The 25879-nt window shown below is 43.0% G+C and overlaps 1 long non-coding RNA gene across 1 annotated transcript in view; it reads right to left on the bottom strand.

Moving 5' to 3' along the window:
- LOC115831519 overlaps window positions 1-25879 on the bottom strand; it is a 78939-nt gene that overhangs the window by 30048 nt on the left and 23012 nt on the right. Inside the window, exon 2 of the long non-coding RNA XR_004027013.1 lies at window positions 8269-8399. This is a non-coding gene — a long non-coding RNA (uncharacterized LOC115831519). The remainder of the gene's footprint in view (window positions 1-8268; window positions 8400-25879) is intronic.

Genomic DNA, 25879 nt, shown 5'->3' with positions numbered 1-25879 from the left:
CATCTCATTAACACTTAGCTCAGATGACTCAGTAACGTCAATAAGGAAGGGTGACTACAACTGTGTACTTGTGAAAGATAGAACAGGGCCTCGGGGAACGTCTGCTCCAATCTTCTCATTTTTCAGAGAAAGAGCCCCAGAAGAGCTCACCTCACTCACAGCTGCTCAATGGTAGAGCCAGGATCAGAACTCCGGCATCCTGATGCCGGATTCAGCACTGTTCACAGCTCTCTGCTTGGTGTGGTAAGGTAAGCATTGTTGATTTATGGTGATTTTTGTCACAGTTTGCATTAGGAAAGTATGTCATATAATCTATGTCCGGGACTGGAACCCCTGACTGGGCTCATTTCCCTAACTTCATGCTAGCTGAATCCCCAAACATTATTCCACATCAGGACAGATTCCCGATATTCCTGTATTTCTCTTAACTTCTTCCCTACAATGAACCAAACCGAATGGTTGTGTCTCCCTGAAATTCGTATATAAAATTCTTTTTTTTTTTTTTTTTGAGACGGAGTTTCACTCTTGTCTCCCATGCTGGAGTGTAATGGCGTGATCTCGGCTCACTGCACCTCTACCTCCTGGGTTCAAGCGATTCTCATGCCTCAGCCTCCCGAGTGGCTGGGATTACAGCAGTGCACTACCATGCCTGGCTAATTTTTGTACTTTTAGTAGAGACGGGGTTTCACCATGTTGGCCAGGCTGGTCTTGAACTCCTGACCTCAAGTGACCCGCCTCCTTCGGCCTCCCAAAGTGCTAGGATACAAGTGTGAGCCACCGTGTCTGACCTTTTTTTTTTTTTTAGATAGAGTCTCTCTTTGTGGCCCAGGCTGGAGTGCAGTGGTGCGATCTCAGCTCGCAGCCACCTGTGCCACCTGGGTTCAAGTGATTCTCGTGCCTCAGCCACCTAAGTAGCTGGGACCACAGGCACCCAACACCATGCCTGGCTAATTTTTAGATTTTTAGTAGAGACAGGATTACACTATGTTGGCCAGGCTGGTCTTGAATTCCTGACCTCAAGTGATCCACCTGCCTCGGCCTCCCAAAATGCTGGGATAACAGGCATGAGCCACCACGCCCGGCCTCATATATGAAATTCTTTTTTTTTTTTTTTTTTTTTTTTTTTTGAGACAAGAGTCTCGCTCTGTCGCCCAGGCTGGAGTGCAGTGGCGCAATTTCGGCTAACTGCAAGCTCCGCCTCCCGGGTTCACGCCATTCTCCTGCCTCAGCCTCTCCGAGTAGCTGGGACTACAGGCGCCCGCCACCACGCCCGGCTAATTTTTTTGTATTTTTTTTAGTAGAGACGGGGTTTCTCCGTGGTCTCGAGCTCCTGACCTCGTGATCCACCCGCCTCGTGAGCCACCGCGCCCAGCCTCATATATGAAATTCTAACCCCCAATGTGACACTATTAGGAGGTGGGGCCTTTGGGAGGTAATTAGGTTATTAGGTTATGAGACCGGAGCCCTCATAAATGGGTTTAGTACCTTATAAAAGAGATTCCAGGCTGGGCCAAGAGCAGTGGTGTTTACACCTAATCGATAACAACTAGTTACAGACTTCTTTGTTCCTTCTCCACTCCCACTGCTTCACTTGACTAGCCTTAAAAACAAAAAAAAAAAAAACAGAGAGAAAGCAGGCCGGGTGCGGGGGCTCATGCCTGTAATCCCAGCACTTTGGGAGGCCAAGGTGGGCAGACTGCTTGAGCCCAGAAGTTAGAGACCAGCCTGGGCAACATAGTGAGACTCCATCTCTACAGAAAATACAAAAATGAGCCAGGCATGGTGGAGCACACCTGTACTCCCAGCTACTCGGGAGGCGGGAGGATTGCTTGAGCCCAGGAAGTTAAGGTTACAGAAACCAGGATCACTCCACTGCACTCCATCCAGCCTGGATGAGAGAGTGAGACCCTCTCTCAAAAAAAAAAAGAAAAAAAGAAAAAAGAGAGAGAGAGGGACCCCAGAGAGCTCTCTAGCCCTCTTTCTGCCAGGTGAGGATACAACCAGAAGTCAGCAGTCTGCAACCCTGAGGACAGTCCTCACCAGAACCCAACCGTGCTGGCGCTCTGATCTCAGACTTCCAACGTCCAGGACGGTGAGAAGTACATTTCTGTTGTTTGTAAGTACCCAGGCTGGGGTACTTTGTTACGGCAGCCCAGGACACTCCCCCAAACCACTGCCACTGTCGTGGGTCAAACTGTCATTAATTCTCCTCCTTCTCCTACTTCCGCTTCTTATTTTCGTTCTTTTTCATGGTGTTAAACTACCAAAAAAACCAAAAACCCTGAAAGAATCATATAAGAATCTCCACGATCCTTCATGCAAACAGAAACATTGTTAAAATTTTGCCTCATTGGTAAGAACACCCCTAGCTGTCATATATATGATAGTTTCCTATATCATATATATGTAAAAGCATCCATATGTGATGTACGTACATAGTAACACGCATATTTTCCTGAGTCATTTGGACGTAGATTGGCGACATCATCACACTTCATCCCTCAATGCTGCAGCATCACCTAAGCATAAAGTCATTCTCCTACATAACCATGATATCATTATTACACCTAAGAAAACCAGTACTTCATAGTTAGTTCAAACTCAACTGTCCCCAATTATTCCCTAGTGTCTTTCATGCGGTTTTTATTGTTTTTTGTTTTGAGACAGTGCTGGGATTACAGGCGTGAGCCACTGTGCCCAGCCATCTTTCAGGCAGCTTTAAGTGTCAGGATCTCATTAGGGGTTACATATTTTATGTGGTTGTTGGGTCTCTTTCTTTTGATTTAGAACATTCTCCTCCCATTTTGTTTTTATTTTTGTTTTTTATGACACTGAGTTTTTGAACAGTTCCAACCTGTTTTCCTATGTAACCTCCCACATTCTGGATTTGTCTAGTTGTTTCCTCATTATTAGATTCAGGCTGAAACTCTTTGGAAAGAATACTGTACAAGAGATGTTACCCATCGCTTATCACATCCCTTGGAAGGTCCATAACGTCAGGTTGTCCCACTACTTGGAGCCTGATCTCTTGCTTAAGATGATGGCCACCAGATCTTTCCACTGCAAAGGTACAGTTTCCACTGTGTAGTTAATAATCCGTGGAATGGCCGGGCGCGGTGGCTCATGCCTATAATCCCAGCACTTTGGGAGGCCAAGGCAAGTGGGTCGTCTGAGGTTAGGAGTTCGAGACCAGCCTGACCAACATGGTGAAACCCCATCTGTACTAAAAATACAAAATTTTGTATTTTGTCATTAATCCTTGGGTGTGGTGGCACATGCCTGTAATCCCAGCTACTCAGGAGGCTGAGACAGGAGAATCTCTTGAACCCGGGAGGCGGAGGTTGCAGTGAGCCGAGATCTTGCCATTACACTCCAGACTAGGCAACAAAAACAAAACTCCATCTCAAATACTAATAATCCACGAAATGAAAGGATAAATGCTTGAGGGGATAGATACCCATTTTCCATGATGCGATTATTATGCATTTCATGCCTGTGTCAAAACATCTCCCATACCCCATAAATATATACACCTACTATGTACCCAAAAAAATTAAAAATAAACTTTTTTCTTTTTGAAACAGAGTCTCATTCTGTTGCCCAGGCTGGAGTTCAATGGCACAATCTTGGCTCACTGCAACCTCCACCTCCCAGGTTCAAGTGATTCTCCTGCCTCAGTCTTCTGAGTAGCTGAGATACAGGCTTGCGCCACCACACCTGGCCAATTTTTTTGTATTTTTAGTAGAGACCTGGTTTTGCCGTGTTGGTCAGGCTGGTCTTGAACTCCTAACCTCAAATGATCCACCCGCCTCAGCTTCCCAAAGTGCTAGGATTACAGGCGTAAAGCCACCGTACTTGGCCAAAAAAAATAAAAAATTATTTTTAAAAATCTGTGGAATGATTCTTTAAGACCATGTGAATATCTTAGCATCTGCTGATAATCTGAATCCTTGCCTGAATTGGGGTTGCAGAACAGTGACTTTTCTAATTATCTATTTTATCAGCTGACATTGCCTGCACAGAAGGAGTCCCCACCACGTCTCGAGTGCCTTCCCACGGCAGTCCCCTGACTCTCCTTCCTGCCTCCAGTCTGGCTCACTCCTCTCACATGCTGGCAGAATGAGCATGCTCTATTGCAAATCTGGACACGTCCATGCCCTGTTCGAAATCAGGGGCAAGCTGAAATCTACGCTTGACACAGGGCCCTTTGTGATCTGGCTCCTGCCTACCGCTTTGGGTTCATCTCTCCCTGTACCCCCTCATGTACTCCATTCAAACTACAGACGTGTGCTGCAGAATGACGTTTTGGTAAACAACAGACCTCATATACAACAGTGGTCTCATAAGATTAAAACGCTGCATTTTTACTGTGCCTTTTCTATGTCTAGAGGTTTAGATACACAAACTCTTACTGTTGCATTCCAATTGCCTGCAGTATTCAGTGCGGGAACATGCTGTACAGGCGCATAGCCTAGGAGCAATAGGCTCTACCATATAGTCAAGGTACGTAGCAGGCTATGCCATTTAGATGTGTGTAAGTACTCTATGATGTTCGCACAAGGGCAGAATTGCTTAACAATGCACTTCTCACAACATAACCCTGTTGTTAAGTGATGCGTGTCAGTATTTACAGTTCTCCAAACACACCACCCTACTCCACACCCTGTACCTCTGCACAAACTAGCCCCTCTGCCTGCAAGATCCTTCCCCACTGTCCAATCTCACCTGACTCCCACCTGTTTTTCAAGCTCTGGCTTACAAATCACTTCCTCTGAGCCCAAGGTTGAGTTGGTGCCTTTTGGGGACTCTCATGATAACTGTGCACACTTCTGTCATTGCAACTGTGGCCTTGAACTTTATTTGTATTGATTGATCGATTGATTGATTGGTTGATAATTGATTTTTGAGACAGGGTCTTGCTCTGCCGCCCAGGCTGAGTGCAGTGGCGCAGTCACAGCTCACTGCAGCCTCAATCTCCTAGGCTCAAGTGATCTTCCTGCCTCAGCCTCCTGAGTAGCTGGGACTACAGGTGCACACCACCATGCCCGGCTAATTTTTAAATTTTGTAGAGACAGGGCCTCCCTATGTTTCCCAGGTTGGTCTTAAACTCCTGGGCTCAAGTGATCCTCCTGCCTCAGCCTCCCAAGGTGCCGGGATTACAGGTGTGAGCCACTGCGCCCAGGTAAGTCCTGCACTTTAAATGTTTGTTAGTTTGCTTGTCTCTCTCACTTGATTGTAAGGTTTTTATGGGAAGAAAGCTGTCTTTTATCTTTGTATAACAGGAATCTAGAGCTATGTCTGGCATTAAGTAAGCACTTAGCAAATATTTTCCAATGAATTCGTTCATGTTTCCTCAAATTATTAGAGAGTGTGACTAGCTTCTGGAACAAATAGATTATATGATCTTTAAGGACAAAAAAACATGTCTTATAAATCTTGGTATTGCTCACATCTCCCACCCTATTGCTGGTTAATTTGCATTAGTAATGAGTAAGTTGACACTTATAAAAGTGCATAGTTATATTACTTTTTATCTGCCTAATATAATTTCCTTTTCAGAATTGCTCCTCCTCTACCTAACAAGATGGCTAATTCCTTGCCTGGTCTTCCCCATACATGTTGGGGTCATAATGCGAGCTAGCCAATTAGAGGACTTTGTCCTCCTGGCCGCAATGATTGGTTCAGGTAAGGACACGTTACCCAGGCCAGGCCTGTCAGAGTCCTTTCTGGGACTTCTGATGGAGTTGATAAGAAAGACACCAGGGAAAACAATGTAATACTCATCGCTGCCCAAGGCCATCTGCCACTCAGCAGAGAGATCCTACCTGAGAAAAAAGCCAATGTTAAGACAAACAAGTCAACCGAGGGAGGGAGATGGAACTAATGACTTTATTTCTTTATTTATATTTATTTTTTGAAACACAGTCTTACTCTGTCACTCAGGCTGGAATGCAGTAGCATGATCTCAACTCACTGCAACCTCCACCTCCTGGGTTCAAGCAATTCTCCTGCCTCAGCCTCCCCAGTAGCTGAGATTACAGGTGCCTGCCACCACACCCAGCTAATTTTCAGTAGAGATGGGGTTTCACCATGTTGGCCAGGCTGCTCTCAAACTCCTGACCTCAAATGATCTGCCCACCTTGGCCTCCCAAAGTGCTGTGATTACAGGCATGAGCCACCACACTGGGCTTTAATGATATTATTTAAATCCCTAAACCCAGTCACATCTGAAGAGTCATGTTTTAAACTTCCCAGTACTGGAGTCAACGAATCCCTTCCTTCTTGCCTTGGAAGCTGACAAAATCCTGACTAATATTCAAGATATGCATTCTACAACATTCCACATTTGGCTAAGCAGGCAAATTGAGATGGGGAAGACTTTCACCTCCATGTAGTCCTTTGCTGCTTTTTGAGAAATGATGTAGAGACAGCTGTCTCAGCACCATCTCTGCTGCCCTTACCAGCCAGGAAGAGGGCTTTCATTTGGGCTGCCTCTCATCTGCCTCAGAAGGAACAGGTATATTTGGGGGCCCCATTCTCATGCTCCTGTCCCCTAAGTCTCTTCCAAAGGAGCAAAGCACACCAAGAAAACATGCCACATGTGAAAGACTGGCCTCATCTTTATTATTTCTGTTCCAGGAGGTTATTGAATCCCTCCTCCTCACAAATGGCCGACTTGTATTCTTCTGAGGTCAGCAACAATCTGCTTTGCTCCTGGCAGCTCTCAATTTCCAGGGATACGAGGGGGCTGGGGTGGAAAGCTAAGGACCAGGACTGCCTCCCGAGACAGAGATGTGGATATCTGCCCAAGGACCCTAGGAGTTAAAAATGTCAAGTACAGACTGAGCACAGTGCCTCACACCTGTAATCCCAGCACTTTGGGAGGTCGAGGTGGGTGGATCATCTGAGGTCAGGAGTTCGAGACCAGCCTGGCCAACATGATGAAACCCTGTCTCTACTAAAAATACAAATAAATTAGCCGGGTGTGGTGGCGCACACCTGCAATCCCAGCTACTCACGAGGCTGAGGCAGGAGAATCACTTGAACCCAGGAGGCAGAGGTTGTAGTGAGCCGAGATCATACCATTGCACTCCAGCCTGGGCGACAAGAGTGAGACTCTGTCTCAAAAAAAAAGGCAAGTGTATTTTAGAGAACCATTACTGAGGATATTTTCCATCTTTCACCTTAAATTTCTGGAAAATTTCTCAGAGGCATGAGAGGAAGAAAGAAAGCCCTGCTTTCTTTAAAGGAGCCTACAGAGCTCATAGACTACAGGCAAGGGAGAGAGGAGCATCTTGGTTTAAAGATGATTCCCTCATGTCAGCCCACTTGGGTATCCTGTGTGGCTGTTTTCAGGAGTAAGGGGAAATAGCCAAGCTCTTTAAGAAGAGTATTTTCATGGTTTTAATTTGAATTAGTTTAACTAGATGCTTTTCTCCTAACTACTAGCTAAGATAAACTGCACCCTCCAGGGAACCAGAGTTGTGATGAAGTGCAGAAGAAGGAGAAAGGAAAGTAATCTTACAGCATGAACTCCTGCCCCAGAGGCCTGGGTGGGGCGTTTCTGGATAGAGCACATAATCCCCTGGACAAAAATAAATTGGAAGAAGAGAAGAACAGGAAGGGATGAGAGAGAGGCACAGAAAAAAAAAGGACGCTCAAGACCAACTATAGTATAATTACTTGGCATCTTCACTCAAGGGTAGAGGTGTGGGTTTTCCCCAAGTTTTCCCTTTCTAGAGACGCCAAGGTGAAAACTTGAGTCCATCTTGGCTGGCCGCAGTGGCTCACGCCTGTAATCTCAACACTTTGGGAGGCCGAGACGGGCGGATCACTTGAGGTCAGGAGTTTGAGACCAGCCTGGCCAATGTGGTGAAACACCATCTCTACTAAAACTACAAAAATTAGCTGGGCATGGTGGTGGGTGCCTTTAGTTCCAGCTACATAGAAGGCTGAGGTGGCAGGATGGTTTGACCCTGGGAGGAGGAGGTTGCAGTAAGCCAAAATCGTGCCACTGCACTCCAGCCTGGGTGACATCAGAGCAGGACTCCATCTCACACACATACGAAAATAATCCATTATTTCACGTTTTTGAGTTTGGAGAAGGGTAGACAGTGGTTTCCACCTTCATTTCCTGGGAACCTGTGCCAACATTGAACTTTCATTTTTCTGGCCTTTGCTACCAAACTTCATCCCTAGGGAGGAGGCGGAACCCTGGCTCAGAACAATGACGGGATATGGAGAAGAACAGAGCTTCTCTCTTCAAACCTGTTTCCATGGTCCACCCCACAGCTGCAGCTACACGTCCCGCAGTTCAAGGATGCCATATCCTTCCGGGCATTTTCAGCTTTTGTGTCCCCCTTTTCAACAGCACAGGTGTCCCGGTTCTCACACGGACTCTAAGTTGAAAAGATGTGAAAGGGGACTTACCATAAGTTTCAAGAAAACCCAGTGCCTTGGTTTGAAGCAGCCTGGTAAAATGAAGGAAGGAAGGACTTCCTCCTTGGCTGCAGGACTGGATTCTGAGAGCACCCTCTCTTTCTCTGAGTCCCCTGGTTTATATAATTTGAATAACTAGGGATTCCAGAGCATTACCTCATAGCAAATGCTAGGAAGCGTCAGAATGCTGTTTGCCTAGAGGGAGTGGGAGGAGGGATGAGAACCGAGGTAGAGGAGAGAGAAGGGAGGTTAAAGCCTGGTCCCAGGTGCAGCTGCAGGTGGGGGGACTCACTCTGTGTCATGCCTATCCCTAGTGACACCCCAGGGAGATGACCAGCTTAATAGCTGCACTCTGGGTCCCACTCGGTCAGAGGTTTCTCCTCAGAGACCAGGCAGGCACACTGAGCCCTATCTGCCACTCCATCTGTGCCCCCGTTGAGTTCCCAGACGGCAACACTCCCTCTCCACCTCCCCTGCACAGCCTCCATCAATGTCCAGTACTGATTCTCCTGTATCCCTTCTGTCTCTGGGGCTGTCACTGCCCTTGGTCTCAGCAAAAATTCTGGAGGTGCATCAGCTGTACCAGCAGCCCTGGTCTCCCTGCAGCCTCCCAGATGCCCGCAGAAAGCCCGGGGAAGGCTGATCCTGCATCCCTGACTAATGATCACGCCTTCAAGACGGGATGCAGCCTGTGACTCAAACTGTGGAGGCTCAGCAAATGCAAGAGAGTGGGAGGGAGAAGAGAGGAACACGGAGGAAAACAAAGATGAAGAGGGGGAGTAGGCAGAGAAAAAGCAAGGGAAGAAAGGCCTCAGATTCTTGAAATCTGCAAAGCTGCCCTCCCCGCTGTGGCCTCTGCAGTGATTAAAATGATGAGATACACATCCTCTACGACAGTCCTGCAGTCTTGTTGGATATTACTCCAAGGGAAGAGAGGATGAAAGTTAGATGAGGATGTTAGCGTAATTGCAGCTACTGAAACTTGCAATACAGTGTCATGTATACTGCATATCCAAATTCAGATTTATATGGACAGTGAACTCTTAAGGACAAGAACCATGGCCCTTTTCACGCTAGAGAGGTAATAATATATGCCAAAACTGTTTTAGTTTGGTCTTGTTCCAAGAATATGAGCCTGGCCAGGAAGGATATTTAAAGACAAGTGAGGTTCACTCTTTCCACAGGAAGTTGTTATGTCCATGGGAGGTAGTTATGACATATGTTATATGTGATGGTTTATAATAACAAACTATATTATAAAAAAAGATTTGCTTTGTATGTGCAGTATATATGGACACATAGGGGTTTGTATGTGTAGACTATAGGTCTACAGCTTTATTTAAAAGTTCTTGTGGCTGGGCACAGTGGCTCACACCTGTAATCCCAGCACTTTGGGAGGCTGAGGTAGGCAGATCACCTGAGGTCAGGAGTTCAACACCAGCCTGGTCAACATGCTGAAACCCTGTCTCTACTAAAAATACAAAAATCAGCCAGGCATGGTAGCAGGCACCTATAATCCCAGCTATTTGGGAGGCTGAAGCAGGAGAATCGCTTGAACCCAGGAGGCAGAGGTTGCAGTGAGCCAAGATTGCACCACTGCACTCCAGCCTGGGTGACAGAGTGAGACTCCATCTCAAAAATAAATTAAAAAAAAGAAAGTTCACTTAATGTTCCAAGACAGGGGTTCTAATCCTATAAAACCCACCATTAGCTTTTTAAAAAAGTATTTCTAATTTGCTGAAATGCAATTCACAAGTGATACAGCCTTTATAATCACACGATTTCTTAAAATTCATATTTACATGTGATATAAAACAGAAATAAGGCCAGGCAGGGTGGCTCACGCCTGTAATCCCAGCACTTTGGGAGGCCGAGGTGGGCAGATCATCTGAGGTCAGGAGTTCGAGACCAGCCTGGTCAACATGGTGAAACCCCATCTCTACTAAAAATTCAAAAATTAGCCGGGCGTGAATCCCAGCTACTCAGGAGGGTGAGGCAGGAGAATTGCTTGAACCCAAGAGGTGGAGGTTACAGTGAGCCAAGATTGTGCCATTGCACTCCAGCCTGGGCGACAGAGCATGACTCAGTCTCAAAAAAATGAATAAAATAAAGAGAGAGAAATAAAGAATAATAATTTATAATGAAATCAATTGTATTTTAATACATAAAGGCTAAGGTCCAGCTAAACTAGAAGACATAATAAGCAGGCAGATGCTTGTGCCTACTTGTAATGAATAAGTTTGGATTTCAGAAAAGTAAGATATTTATTTATTTATTTTATTTTATTTTATTTTTTGAGACAGGGTCTCACTCTGTTGCCCAGGCTGGAGTGCAGTGGAGTGATCTCAGCTCACTACAACCTCTGCCTCCCGGGCTTAAGCGATTTTTGTGCCTCAGCCTCCCGAGTAGCTCAGATTACAGGCATCTGCCACCACCTGGCTAATTTTTATAATTTTAGTAGAGATGGCGTTTCACCATGTTGGCCAGGCTGGTCTTGAACTCCTGGCCTCAAGTGATCCACCTTCCTCGGCCTCCCAAAGTGCTGAGATTACAGGTGTAAGCCACCATGCCTGGCCTCATCGTTTATCTTTGTATTTAACATTTAGAAATAAAGGTTAAGGCGGGGTGCAGTGGCTCACACCTGTAATCCCAGCACTTTGGGAGGCTGAGGTGGGAGGATCACTTGAGGATAGGAATTTGAGACCAATCTGGGCAACATAGCAAGACCCCATCTCTATAAAAAATAAAAAAATTAGCAGGGTGTGGTGGCATGCCCCTATAGTTCAGCTACTTGGGAGGCGGAGGTGGGAGGATGGCTTGAGTGTTATCGAACTCCAGCCTGGGAAAGAGTGACACCTTGTCTCAGAAAAAAAAAAAAAAAAGAAGAAGAAGAAGAAGAAAGAAAAAGAAAAAGACAATATGTAGATGAATGTGTATGGCTGTGTTTCAATAAAACTACTTACAAACACAGGCTAGATTCGGCCCATGAGCCGTAGTTGCTGTGCTCGGTCCTAGTCTTTAAGATTCATACGGTCAGCGTGTGCGCCTTGTTTAGAATTAATCTTCAGCACCTAATACAATACCTGTCAGGTAAGTAGGTTTGCTGAATAAATGAATGTATGAGTGAATGAATCAAATGCTTTGTTATCCAACACGGAGCTATGCTTTTAAAGAGTACCTTGGTGACATTCTCTCTGGCTTATGCATAAAGCCACGTCTACTTCCATACTCCTGGACTTTGCTTTTTTAAACCACACAGTCACTTCTATTCTTTTTTTTTTTGAGACAGAGTCTCACTCTGTTGCCCAGCCTGGAGTGCAGTGGTGCAATCTCGGCTCACTGCAACCTCCACCTCCGGGGTTCAAGTGATTCTCCTGCTTCAGCCTCCTGAGTAGCTGGGACTACAGGCATGCACCACCAGGTTTGGCTAATTTTTGTATTTTTAGTAGAGATGGGGTTTCAGCATGTTGGCCAGGCTGGTCTTGAACTGCTGACCTCAAGTGATCCTCCTGCTTTGGCCTCCCAAAGTGTTGGGATTACAGGCATGAGCCACCTCAGCCAGCCCACTCGTATTCTTTATTTCAAACCAGTCTCTCATTCTCCAAGAACAATGAATCCACTTGCCCATTTACTACACTATTGTTACACCGTCACCTTTCAGGAGCCTGGTGTGACCCAAAGGGAGGCCTGAGCTCCATGGTCCCATGTATCTGCATGATGTCACAGTTAAATAAACAGTGGCCACCAACAAGAAGTATTTAAAAACATTTCCAGGCCAGGCACGGTGGCTCACGCCTATAATGCGAGCACTTTGGGAGGCCGAGGCAGGCGAATCACCTGAGGTCAGGAGTTCAAGGCCAGCCTGGCCAACATGGTGAAACCCCGGCTCTACTAAAAACAAAAAAATTAGGCTTGGTGGCCCACGCCTGTAATCCTGAGGTAGGAGAATCACTTGACCCGGGAGGCGGAGGTTGCAGTGAGCCGAGACTGTGCCACTGCACTGCAGCCTGGGCAGCAGACTCCATATCAAAAAATAAATAAATAAAAATAAAATAAATAAAAGGAATTCCAATTCTATTTATATCCTTCGGAGTCTATTAATAAAAACCTATCCATGACTGACAGTCCGTGACTCACAGCAACACCTCATAGAAATCTCCTTTCCCCCATTCCTCTTGATCTTGGTGTCTCTTTCTCGTTACTCTCGCCTCTTTTCCTTTTTCCCGAGTCAAACACTTGTGGCTCTTTACAAAGAGTGACACATACTGATTTAGGCCATCCACTGTTCTTTTATATTTACACTCCACCCCCTGTCCCCCTGTTGGGGACGTGCAATTCTCTTTGGAGGCTTCTAGAGCTGCTGCTAGATTCTTAGTGATTCATAGCTTGTGCCTGAAATCCTTAAGGTTGAAGAATGGGGAAATTCTCTAGAAGTTGCACAGTCACAGGCAAGAAGGGATATGTTCGCTAGGCAAAAATCCTCAAGACTGCAGGCTCCCATTAGATGGTCTTCTTTGCCAAAGCAAAAGAAAATATGGGGTCATCTCTCATCTCCCCAAGCTTCAAATGTGGTCAATAAATTGGGGTGTGAAAAATGCCAAAAAATAAGTGGCCAAATATTCACAGTGATACTGCTTATGACATACTCTCTCACGCTGAAAGCAAATCAGGCTGTGAAGTCGCTCATCTGAGCCCAGCTGGCTCACCAGAGCTCCCTGATTGGGGCTGGAGATCTACTGGCCCCCATGCACTGAAACTCACTGGCCAGAGATCTGGATAAGCGGCAGAGGCCCACCTATACCATTTATCTTGCTACTCCAGACCTTAATTCTGCCATGTGTTCACTTTTTCTTTTTTTGTTTTTTTTTGTTTGTTTGTTTTTGAGACGGAGTCTCGCTGTCGCCCAGGCTGGAGTGCAGTGGCGCGATCTCGGCTCACTGCAGGCTCCGCCCCCCAGGGTTCACGCCATCCTCCTGCCTCAGCCTCCCGAGTAGCTGGGAATACAGGCGCCCGCCACCATGCCCGGCTAATTTTTTTGTATTTTTAGTAGAGCCGGGGTTTCACTGTGTTAGCCAGGATGGTGTCGATCTCCTGACCTCGTGATCCGTCCGCCTCGGCCTCCCAAAGTGCTGGGATTACAGGTGTGAGCCACTGCACCCAGCCATGTGTTCACATTTTCTAAGGGACAGTCTGGTTTCTTTTTCTCTTCTTTAGCCCTGTATAATTCACCAATTCTGAGAATTCATTGGGACTGTGGAGGTTGCGATAATGTCTTTATTAAATATTTTTAATATAAAAAATCCTTATCTTGATTTAAGTGCCGAGATCTCTAGACCTTGTTCCATGGACCCCTGTTAATAGCTATTCTTGCACGAACACATCAGTGGACCTGCTTTCCTCTCCTTGCTGAAGAATATGGTTTTGAATCTGACATTTGAATCCCAAAAATTATCCATCCATCCTGCCATATTTAATTACTTAGAGAGTAAAGAAGCTTCAGCCAGGTACAGTGGCTCATGCCGGTAGCCCCAGCACTTTGGGAGGCCGAGATGGGTGGATCACTTGAGGTCAGGAGTTTAAGACCAGTCTGGCTAACATGGCAAAACCCCATCTCTACTAAAAATACAAAAATTAGCTGGGTGTGGTGGCACACGCCTGTAATCCCAGCTATTCAGGAGGCTGAGGCAGGAGAATCACCTGCAGAGGCAGAGGTTAAAATGAGCCAAGATCATGTCACTGCACTCCATCCGGGGCAACATAGCAAGACTGTCTCAAAAATAAATAAATAAATAAATAAATAAATAAATAAATAAATAAATAAACAAACAAGAAGTGTCACAGCAAACAGCTTTTCTATTTCGAATCCCATTAATACCTTTTCAAGAGAGACTCTGGGGATTGTCACTTGGTTTACTGGCATTTCTCAGCCTTCAAGCCCTTTCATGCCTACACCTTTGCATTGGCAGGTGTTGACCATGACTTAAATCTTTTTCTCAGCTCTTTGACCTTGCCCTTTCTATAAATTCCCTGGGTTTCTGGTTACCATTCACCTGAAGCAGCAGTTCCAAAGCCTGCTTGATTTGGTCTCTATGGTGGAGCTGAGCAGAAGTCACAGACCTCTTCTCTCCTTCCAGCAGGAGGTGGGTTAAAAACTCGCATGTGGGCCGGGCGCCGTGGCTCACACCTGTAGTCCCAGCACTTTGGGAGGCCAAGGTGGGCGGATCACTTGAGGTCAGGAGTTCGAGACCAGCCTGGCCAACACGGTGAAACCCCATCTCTACCAAAAATATTTAAAAATTAGCTGGGTGTAGTGGCGTGCACCTGTAATCCGAGCTACTCGGGAGACTGAGGCAGGAGAATCGCTTGAACCCAGGTGGCGGAGGTTGCGGTGAGATGAGATTGTGCCTCTGCACCCTAGCCTGGTGACGAGTGAAACTCCGTCTCAAAAAAAAAAAGAACCTGAGTCCCTGACTTCATTGTGCCATTAACAAAAAACAAACAAACAAAAAACCAAAAACAAACAAACAAACAAAAATAACTAGCTTGTGGTTTGCAACTACAAAGGGTTATTTTTTGGCTTTTTCTTTTCTTTTCTCTTTTTTTTTTTTTTTGAGATAGAGTCTCCCTCTGTTGCCCAGGCTGCAGTGCAGTGGCGCCATCTCGGCTCACTGCAACTTCCACCTCCCGGGTTCAATTCTCCTGCCTCGGCCTCCTGAGTAGCTGGGATTACAGGCGTGTGCCACCATGCCTGGCTAATTTTTTTTGTATTTTTAGTAGAGATGGGGTTTCACCATATTGGCCAGGCTGGTGTCGAACTCCTGACCTTGTGATCCATCTGCCTCAGCCTCCCAAAGTGCTGGGATTACAGGCGTGGTTTGTAATTTGGTTCTCTTTCTGGAATAACCAGTGCTGAGCAATCCATTCTCTCCCAGTTGTAATTCTGATGCAAGTATCTTTTTAGAGGTACTGAATTTTGCAGCTGTAGCTTAGCTCTGCGCTTCCTCCACTTCACACTTTAGCTGAAAGTCAGGATAGAAGGTCATCTTAGTTTTAATGAGGACCGTGCTGTCCTGGCTAGGCATTGCTTTTGGTCTTCTAAGACATAGTACAAAAGTCAGAATTCTGTCGTTTGACACCAACTAATTTGCTGGTTTGTTTCCAATATCTTTGTTTCCTTTTATTTCCTCTTAAACATTTATTTGTTGAGTAGTCAGTAGCTACACAGGGTACAAAATACAAAAGGTGTAAAAGGATATTCAGCAGAAAGCCAGTCTCCTACTCTTAACTTCCAACCCTCAGTCTCTCTTCTTAGGCATCCACAATTACCAAAGTCTCTCTGTATGTTCAAAACCACGAGTATTAAACAAACAGACGAACAAGAAAAGCCACACATGGTGATGTTGTTTTGCACCTTGATTTTTTTTTCTCTTATCTATCTCTTGGTGATTATTCCCTGTCAGTGACATGGAGTTGTCTCCTTTTTTTTTAACTAGCTGCCTGTGGTTGTTCTGTAATGTAGCCAGAATCCCTATTGGTGGACATTCAGGTTGTGTCTGGGTTTTTAGTCTTTTTGTTTTCATGGACAAACTGTTAACCAGATGAAGAGAGGTAAAAATAGCTCCTACGTCCTGAAAACAACCTCAAGGTTGCCACCGATTCTGTAAGATCTTATCAGGCTGTAAGATGCTTCCCATATAAGTCAGCCAGTGAGTGTTCAATGGCTCTTGGCAAGCTTTCTGTCAGATCTGGGATCCATGTTCAGGGAAACTGTAGAGCTCCTAATCAGCTGTATCAGGCATACATGTGGCTAATTCTGAATGCCCAGCTCTGTGTTCCCCTCTCCCTTTTCTCCTCTCTTTCTATGCTATATATGAAAAAAATACAAGAATAAATAGCAGAACCAAAAAGTGGTATAAGAGTTTGGAGGAAAGAGACTTATGTAAACTGGAGAACCAAAAATATATAGATATATTGGAGGTAATATTTGAGTAGGGCCAGGCCAGGGGTTGATAGAAAGGAGGAGTTAGTAAATTAAAGGCAAAGAAAACAGAAAGAGCAAAGGCAAAGAGAGGTGGCCACAGCTCAAATTCAGCAGACCGTGAGATCGAGCAGACTGGAACAAACGTTTCATGCTGAGGAGCACAGGCAGATGAGGTAGGATAGATAAGGTGGAGTGTGATTCTGGAGGATCTGAATACATGGATGGCAAGCTTATATTTACTCTTAGAGGGTCTAAGATAAGTCTGGATATCTGGTATTCCCAACTTGTTCTTTTTTTAGGAGTGCCTTAACTATTATCAATCCTTTGTTCCTCCACATAAAATTTAGAACCATCTTGTCAAATTCTCTTTGGGATTGTACCTGTAATAGCATTGGTTCTATAGATTAATTTAAGGGGAACTGACATCTTTACACTTTTATCTAACAATGAACATGATATATCGTCTCATTTACTTACTTTTTTTTTTTTTTTAAGACAAGGTCTTGCTCTGTTGCCCAGGCTGGAGTACAGTGGTATGAGCTCAGCTCACTGCAGCCTCAACCTCCCAGGCTCAAATGATCCTTTCACCTCAGCTTCCCAAGTAGCTGGGACCACAGGCACATGCCTTCATGCCTGGCTGATTTTGTTTATTTTTTTGTAGAAGCAGGGTCTCACTATGTTGCCACAGCTGGTCTTGAACTCCTAGGCTCAAGCAATACTCCTGCCTCAGCCTCCCAAAGTGCTGGGATTACAGGTGTGAACCACTGCGCCCAGTTTAGGTATTCTTTTTTTTTTTTTTTTTTTTTGAGACAAGAGTCTCACTCTGTCACCCAGGCTGGAGTGCAGTGGCACAATCTCAACTCACTGCAACATCTGTCTCCTGGGTTCAAGCAATTCTTCTGCCTCAGCTTCCTGAGTAGCTAGGATTACAGACCTGCACCACCACACCCAGATAATTTTTGTATTTTTAGTAGAGAGAGGGTTTCACCATGTTGGCCAGGCTAGTCTTGAACTCCTGACCTCAAATGATCCGCCCGCCTCAGCCTCCTAAAGTGCTGGGATTACAGGCGTGAGCCACTGTGTCAGGCTTACGTATTCTTTAACAGCTCTAAATAAAGTTTATTTTCTCTTAGAGGTTTTACTAATCTTTTGTATGATATATTTGTTGTAGCTTGTTGCTACCGTAAATGATATATTCAAATTATATTTTCTGTCTATTGCTATTTTAGAAATATAATCAATTTGGAAATATTGATTTATATCTAATAAATTTATCTATAGACTTTGGGGGTTTCTATGTACAGAACCATATGATCTGAAAATAATGATACTTTTGTACATTCATTTTCAATCCTTATACATTTTTTTCTTTTTCTTTTCCACAGTTTCCTGAACTGGCTGGGTTCTTCAAGACAACGTTAAACAGAAGTGGCAATATTGGATAACATTATCTTTTTTAAAGGGAATGCTTCTAATGTTTTATCATTAAGAATGGTGCTTGTTGTAAGTTTTTAATAGATTGCTACTTTGGTTACAGTTTTTAATTGCATACGCCAAAATGCATGCTTGGTTTGGCTAGCTCCCTTGGTCTTATTTTCTCAAACAAATTATACCAAAAAAATGTATAATTTTGGCATATGCAATTAGAATGTATAATGTTGGCATATGCAATTAAATTATTGCATTAAAACTGTAATCATTTTTAAATAGAAGAAATTTATTAAGGGCAATAGCTCATGGAATCAATGGGTAGGATGAAGAAATAAAGAGCATTCTGAGGTTTCACACAAACAACTTCCAAAACAACACCACTGAAATGGGCTGCTACTTCCTCCATGATCAGGAAACTGCAGAAACAGAAAACTGCTGCTACAAATGCTGGCCCCGGAAGACACTGCCTCAGAAAATCACCATGACAGCAGCTAGCTCCAGAACTATGCCAATTCTCTCATAATTTATACCAGGAAAATGGATGCCCTGCTCCCTGCCTCTCTCCCCACATGACTCAGTTCCAAATAAAGGTGTAACATAAATTCATATCAGGACAGAAATTAACTCACATTAGGAAGATTTCTGATAACCATGGACTGGATTATTTGGCCAATATTCTGCTGAAAACAACAAAAGTGCTAAATAAAACATTTCAAATATCTTCATAAAAGCACCAAAGATATCAAAATCTAGAAAGAATTCATTAAGCAAAAAATCTAAGAGAAAGGTAGAACCCAAAGTAGCAAGCAGCCATTTTACGCTTTGAGAGTATTTGTTTATATAAACTGTGAAACCAAATGGTAATTTTTACAGACGCATAAGGGAGAGGACAAAAAAATCAAAGCCCAATGCAACATAATAGACCCACATATAAAGCTGGACCCCCAAAGGGCTACTAGGATAATTTATAGAAGTAAACTGCCTTCTCCCTCTCACATCCAGGGAACTATAGGAAGAGTTGCCTGCATGCTGAAGAGAGCAGGGGAAGATGAAAAAGAAAATAATCTCTGATTGGTTGAAACCATGAGCCAGTCCTTACATAGACTTGAAGCCTAATTCACATCTCTAGGGTAGACCAAGTAACCACAAGCCTTGGAATTAAAGGTATACTATCTAAACTGCCATAAACAAAAACAAGTAAATCTTTTCTAGAGAAAGATAGCTTCATTTTAATTCTCAGGAGATCCCTACGAGTAAAATGTAAATCTAAATTCAAAGATAACCAAGCATGCAAAGAAATAAGATCATATGAGTGAGGTGCAGCAGAAACAACAGACAGTAGAAACAGACCAGCAAAGACTTCAGATATAAAACTTTTCTTTAGATACAGATCATAATATAACTATGCTTACTATATGTAAGTAAGTAAAGGAATAGTTGAAAAATATTTTCAGAGATGCGGAAACTCTAAAAGTTGATAGAAACTTGGTTTTGTTCACTGGTATATGCCCAGTACCTAGACCATTGTTGAACACATAATAAGATTAAGTTTGAGGGAGTGACTGAATATCTGCACCTGAGGCTCATCTCAGATATCTAACTGCGTACTGGCCATTTTTATTAGGATGTCATTTGGTTTGTTAACTTCAATTCCTATCCAACATTTACTGTACTTGTCTGTTCTCATGCTGCTATTGACACAGAATTTTTCTCGGCCACTTTGCCAACCAGGGACCCAGACCTGCTACTGGAGGCACCCCACTCACTCAGCCCACCTGTATTATGGCTTGTACCTGTGTTTGGCAGTTCCTGAGCTCTTCTCATGCATCCAAGAAGAATGGGGATACACTGACAATTCAAAGGGTGAGGAGGGCATAGAAGAATTTTATTAAGTGATGGAACAGATCTCAGCAGAGAGGGGATGTGGGGGTGGTTTCTCTCCCAGTGTGCCTGAGTCTGGGGCTTTTATGGGCTCAGAATAGGGGAGTATATGCTAATTGGTTTGTGAGTATGCAAAAAAAATGTTAAAACACGGGCACTAAAGGTGGGCATGACAGTGTAAAAAACCAACTAAGGAAGGGTAAAATAGGTGAAGGGTGGGGATCAATCAGAGGAAAGTGTGCAGGTTCTCAATCTGGTCCGAGGATTTACCCAGGACTATCTTTGGCTTGAAGGTCAGGTTTCACCGGGGACTGGCCCCTATCTGCCTCAGCATTTGTCTGCCCCCCATTACTATCAATTCTCCACTCTGAAGAGGTACATCCAACTGCCATTAGGATAAGGATGGTGACTGATCTTAACCGCTCCCTGCTAACAAGGAGTGCTGTTTTGGGAAGACAGAGTCAGATCTCTCTCAGAGGCCTATCTAAGGATCCCTAGTAAAATGAAGCCATCATCTGAGGCTCTGGTTGCATGACTGTTTGGAGTTTGATGGCCTGAAGGCGAGAAGAGATAAACCAGTTATTAGAAGACACGTACCAAACGTACCAAAATGAAACAAGGGGGTAAGGACAGCTAAAAAGTCCCAAGGCTGCCAACACACCCAGATAACTGGTGGCTATAGTTATGCCTTCCAAGATTTGGGTGTATGAGGCTTGTTTGGTTAGCTCCCTTGGTTTTATTTTCCCAAAGAAACCCCTGGGTTATGGGCAACCTATGTACCCCTATCACCTGGCAGGATTTGCAGGATAATTGCCCAGAACTAGAATATTGATCCAGATTTTTACATTACCCAGCCCTTTTGTTTCTTCTGAGCTGCAGCTGGAGATCACTGGTTGGTTCGCAGGAATAAGCAGGGTTAGTCTAAAATGTAGGCAAAAACTTTTTTTTTTTAGAGGGAGTCTTACTCTGTTGCCCAGGCTGGAGTGCAGTGGCATGATCTCAGCTCACTACAACCTCAGCCTCCCAAGTTCAAGCAATTCTCCTGCCTCAGCCTCCTAAGTAGCTGGGATTACCAGTGCCTGCCACCAAGCCCAGCTAATTTTTGTATTTTTAGTAGAGATGGCGTTTCACCATGTTGGCCAGGCTGGTCTTGAACTCCTGACCTTGGGTGATTGCCTGCCTTGGCCTCCCAAAGTGCTATGATTACAGGGTGCGCTACTGCACCCAGCCTGGCAAAACATAAAAATGACTAATGAGACTATAATTTAATGACAAGTGTATGATAACTTTTCCCTCTCCAGTCTTCATTTTTCTTAAAAACAAATCGTAATAGGACTGAGTTATTTGAAAAATAAACTTTAGTATTATACTTGGGCTGATTATTTGCATAAAGTACAACAAGAATAATTATTTTTCATGTAGGCTTTTAAAATTGGCTTTGATGGAACTCTGTTCCACAAGGAATCTCAGATAAGACTTTTTAAATCTGAGCTCAGTCATGGGTTTGTACCCTCAAATATCTATGAGTTGGGTAAATTTCTCTCCTCTCGAGGTCCCAAGATAACTTGGGGATCCTGGGCCTGTTAGAAAGTGACAATTTTTACTCACCACATGTTAGGAACCCTGTACAGGGACTATGTAGACAAGGTATGAGGCCAGATTTCCCAGGGGCTTTTATTGGCTCTATGAGTCAAGCTTGATGCTGTAAAGGGGAGCACACCCTTCCGGTCAAAGCCTTGGTAAAACAACCAGTTTCTCCAATTGCATCGTGTTGCAAAATAAAATGGATTCTTATTGCACTGACACAAATAAGTATATTGCCGTAAGTGAAAAAAACTCACAAATAGGCTGGGTGTGGTGGCTCACGCCTGTAATCCCAGCACTTTGGAAGGCCAAGGTGGGCAGATCACCTGAGGTAAGAAGTTTGAGACCAGCCTGGCCAACATGGTGAAACCCCATCTCTACTAAAAATACAAAAAAATTAGCCAGGCGTGGTGGTGGGTGCCCGTAATCTCAGCTTCTCGGGAGGCTGAGGCAGAACTGCTTGAACCCAGGAGGTGGAGGTTGCTGTGAGCCAAGATCATGATCATGCCATTGTACTGCAGCCTTGGTGACAGAGCAAAATTCTGTCAAAAAACAAAAACAAAACAAAACAAAAAAACCTCACAACTTGTTTCCAAATTCTGGAGAAACCAGGCATAGAGAAGCAAATTTTGTTCATAGGAGTATAACCTTACTCAATTGTTAAAAGCTGTAAATAGTTCAAAATAAAAGTTTCCCTGACTTTGGAAAACAAAACAAGGATCAGCAATGTTTTAAGCAAAAAGTTAAAAAAGATTATTTCAGTTTTCTATTAGTTCAGCCCATTCCACCAACTCTTGTTCTGCTTGATATTCATGAACATTTCAGCTCTTCATGAGTCCTGTATGTTTTTCCTCCAGTCTAAATCTCCAAAGTTATCAGAAACCTGCAATTAAGAGCACCTGTCAAAGTCCTATAGCTGATTATAAACCATCTTTCGAAGAGGATCAAAACAAGATTACAACAATGTCTGTGAATGACAAGATGTCTTCAGGTAGTCACAGTCAAAAACACGATTGACAAATAAATTTGGTTATTTCTGTGGTTTACAACAACTTAACGTAATAACCTTAATTATGATTGATAGCATATACTCAGACATTAGAATTTTAGAAATCCCATATAATTTTGGAACATATATTAATATTATTCACTAAAATATAACCTGAAGAAGATTACATCTTATTTTTATTTTGGCAATTCCATGTAACTAAGCATGTCAAATAATCCTGTTTACCTCTGTTTTGGATGCTCCAGGGGCTCTCCATAGTATTCAAAAGACAGAGGTCAAAAAAGACAATTTTTGAAGCTGAAATTTTATTTTGGAAAGCATGTTAAATACATTAGAGGTTTAAACACTTGATATTATGAAGCAGAATTCTAGATTACCATAAGTCATTTTACTTAGCTAAAACAATGACTCAAAAATTACAAGAAGGCAAAAATCTTTACTCATTAAGAGAGAAGACTTAGCTTTCCAAGCAATCTGTCTCCTGTCTTCTCCTTTTTTTTTTTTTTTGGTAGTTTATTCACAAGGCAAAAAAAAAATCTTTCATTATATTTTACCATTACATGAAAATCTTGTTCAAGGGAGAGAAAGTCAAATTTCACCCTTGCATTAGTCTACTATTAATGTCAACCTCATTTTTTTTAGTGAGTCTTCATAGATAATTCTATCCAATCTTAACCAGTTTGACTGTGACGTGAGATTCTTATAAACCTTTTATAACCCTGTACAAATTTTTGTTAAAGAGCAGATCAGTGCCTTAAGAAATCCTTGTTGTGCTTTTATTCCAATGCTCAATTTACAGAAAAAACATATAATACCCTTTTGAATTTAGTCAATATGTTCACATAAAATTTCTTTTGTAAGATTAATTTTTACAAACCTCCTGCAACTTGTTTAGACCTTTAGCTTTATCTTATTTAACTGGAAACAGTCCTTTAACCCTCTAAACTAGGCAAAAACTTACATTCCCATGCCTTCTTATAATCTTTTACTAAAAACACATTTTACTTCCCTTACACACCTTGCATGTAAATCTATTTTCAGTAGTCTCAATCGCATGTTATAATTGTGACTGTTAGCAATTATTAATTTTAATGTAAAACCTGGTATGTTATTTTAATTACGTACTAGGTGCAGATAAGGCCTGGCCCTTTCCAGAACAGTTAAGGGTGTGGTTAATTCCATATGTCCCCAGGCCTCACCAAATTGTAAAGCAAGCAACTTGAACAATTTTCAAAAGCCAAAGAAGCAATTCATGATCTTAAAGCATTTAGAAAACCTAATATGTGAACACAATTTAGACTACATGTTTACATTTTCAAGACATTTGTATTTTGCCAATAATCTTTAAAACTGTTTTTATTTCTCAAAGATTAAAGTCACATGAACTAAAAGGCTTTACGGCTTTTCTTTTTTCTTCAAAAAATATTTGATCTAAGCACTTATTTTTCTTAGAAGCCAATTAATTAGAGCTGTTTTTATATAAACATCACATACATACACATATGTAACTACACAGACAAACAGAGGAAGATCCAGTAGTTGTAAGATTTGTCATCTGCTGGTTTCTTAATTGGGCTACTGGCCTCAGGGTGGAGCCCTTCAAGAAGCAGGTCTAGGAAATCATGCAGTTTCTAGGGCCTAATAGGCGGATATAGCTGGAAGACAAAAACAGATTTTGAAACGGAGTTATTCACTTTCAATTTCTGGGGTTCCATGAGGAAAACAGAGGTTTTCCCCAAGCAGTCCCAGACTATCAGAAGTTATCTTAGAGCCTCTCATACATGCATTAAGAGTGGCAAGGCAGAATGGGAAAAATAATTCAGTCAACTGAGAAGAAAAAAACCCTTTTCCAGCAAAATAAGATCCAAGAAGAGGAAAAAACAACAACAGCAACAACAACATAAAGGCCTTTTAGATAAACCTATAGCTTGGATATCCACTTTTAATTAAGCTGACTTTTAACCATAGCGCTCTTTAAAAAAATCCTTTTAAATGCCTTATTACCTGACTTTAACCATACCAAACAGCCAATATTTCTGGCTTTTGAACTTTACCAAAAGTAACCTCACAGATGAAACCAACAAGCCTCAACTAAGGTTATCATTTAACTGTGAGTGTATGAGGTATTGTCAAACAGGTAGTAAGCAGTTTTTACAAAACCTAGAATCTTTAAAGGTAGCTCAGAGAAAGGAAGACTTAAGAAAGGAAGCTAGAAGTTGTTCATGGAGGAAAAGAGAATCAGCAAATGGTAAAAGTCACACAAATATTCACCAGAAAGTACTCATTCTCTAAGCCAGGATTGAACTCAGGTCACCACTGCAAAATGGCAGAGACCAAAAGAAAGTACTGCCACATGGTTACAACGCCAAGTCCCCAAAGATGTAAAACAAGATGGAGACCTCATTCTGAAATGCCTAACCTTGTTTTTACTTTAACTCGTTACTTTGAATTTTGTCCTGCTTGTCTCTTTAATCACCTAGCCTTGCTTCTCATGTAAATAAGACTCTAGCTAGGAAAACTGGACAAACTCCAATTGACCCCTTAATTTACAAGACACTAAGGGCTCCTCACCCAACTCCCTTTCGTAAGGAGTTGGCCTGGGTAAACAGATCCTCAGCATTTCAAAGGAGCCCAATTAACTGATAAGGTACCAACACCAACAATGTATGAAGTTCCCAGGAATTTTCTCCAAGAGATAACAAGATAAAACCTTGAGTTCGTGTCCGGCATAGACCCTATATCTAATTATAATGAAAGATTTAGAACCTTGCACCTGGTACCATTGCTCTTCTTGTAACCATTTGTCTTTTAAGTTGTTTATCACTCTGTAGCCATTTTGATTCTTTTGATTCTTGCATGTTTTTACTTCTGTAGAATTATTACATTTGAGTCCCCCTCCCCTTCCTAAACCTAGGTATAAAAGTTAATCGATCCCCTTCCTCGTGGCCGAGAGAATTTTGAGCGTTAGCCGTCTCTTTGGCCACCGGCTTAATAAAGGACTCTGAATTCGTCTCAAAGTGTGGCGTTCTCACTAACTCACCTGGGTACAACAATTCAGTTTTTTGTTTTTTTTTTAAGAGACCTGCAGCAAAGTTTGTTACTGATCAGTTTGATGGGCTGGCATGAGCAGTAACCCATGTTTTATCCTGAGGTACTCCTCCTTATGACAGAACCATACTGAAAAACACACAAAGCACACCAGATTGGCTACAGCAAAAGAGTAAACTCATAAATCCTTTTTTCCACTAATCAAAAGTTTGCAGAGGATATAAACAATGATTTTTATCATTCATTCAGCTGGTCTACACAGAGAAAGAGAGGTCAGAAGTCTGACTGGTAAAAACCTTTACCCTTTTGCTAGCAAGTCAGGCCTCTTGGTTCCCTTCCCCTGAGCTATGGTGCCATTTTGACCCTGGAGTCTCATAAAGGGGGAGCAGATAAAGAGGTTTTTGCATACTGTAAAAGTGGTCCATCCTCAGGAGATTTGCTCCGTTTGATCTGTAATTTCTTCCTGGTTTATTTTTAAGCAAACAGTTTAAGGTTTGGGGAAATTA

Source organism: Nomascus leucogenys, chromosome 19, assembly GCF_006542625.1.
Source record: "Nomascus leucogenys isolate Asia chromosome 19, Asia_NLE_v1, whole genome shotgun sequence".
Taxonomy (NCBI): domain Eukaryota; kingdom Metazoa; phylum Chordata; class Mammalia; order Primates; family Hylobatidae; genus Nomascus; species Nomascus leucogenys.
This window is presented reverse-complemented; position numbering and strand designations above follow the sequence as displayed.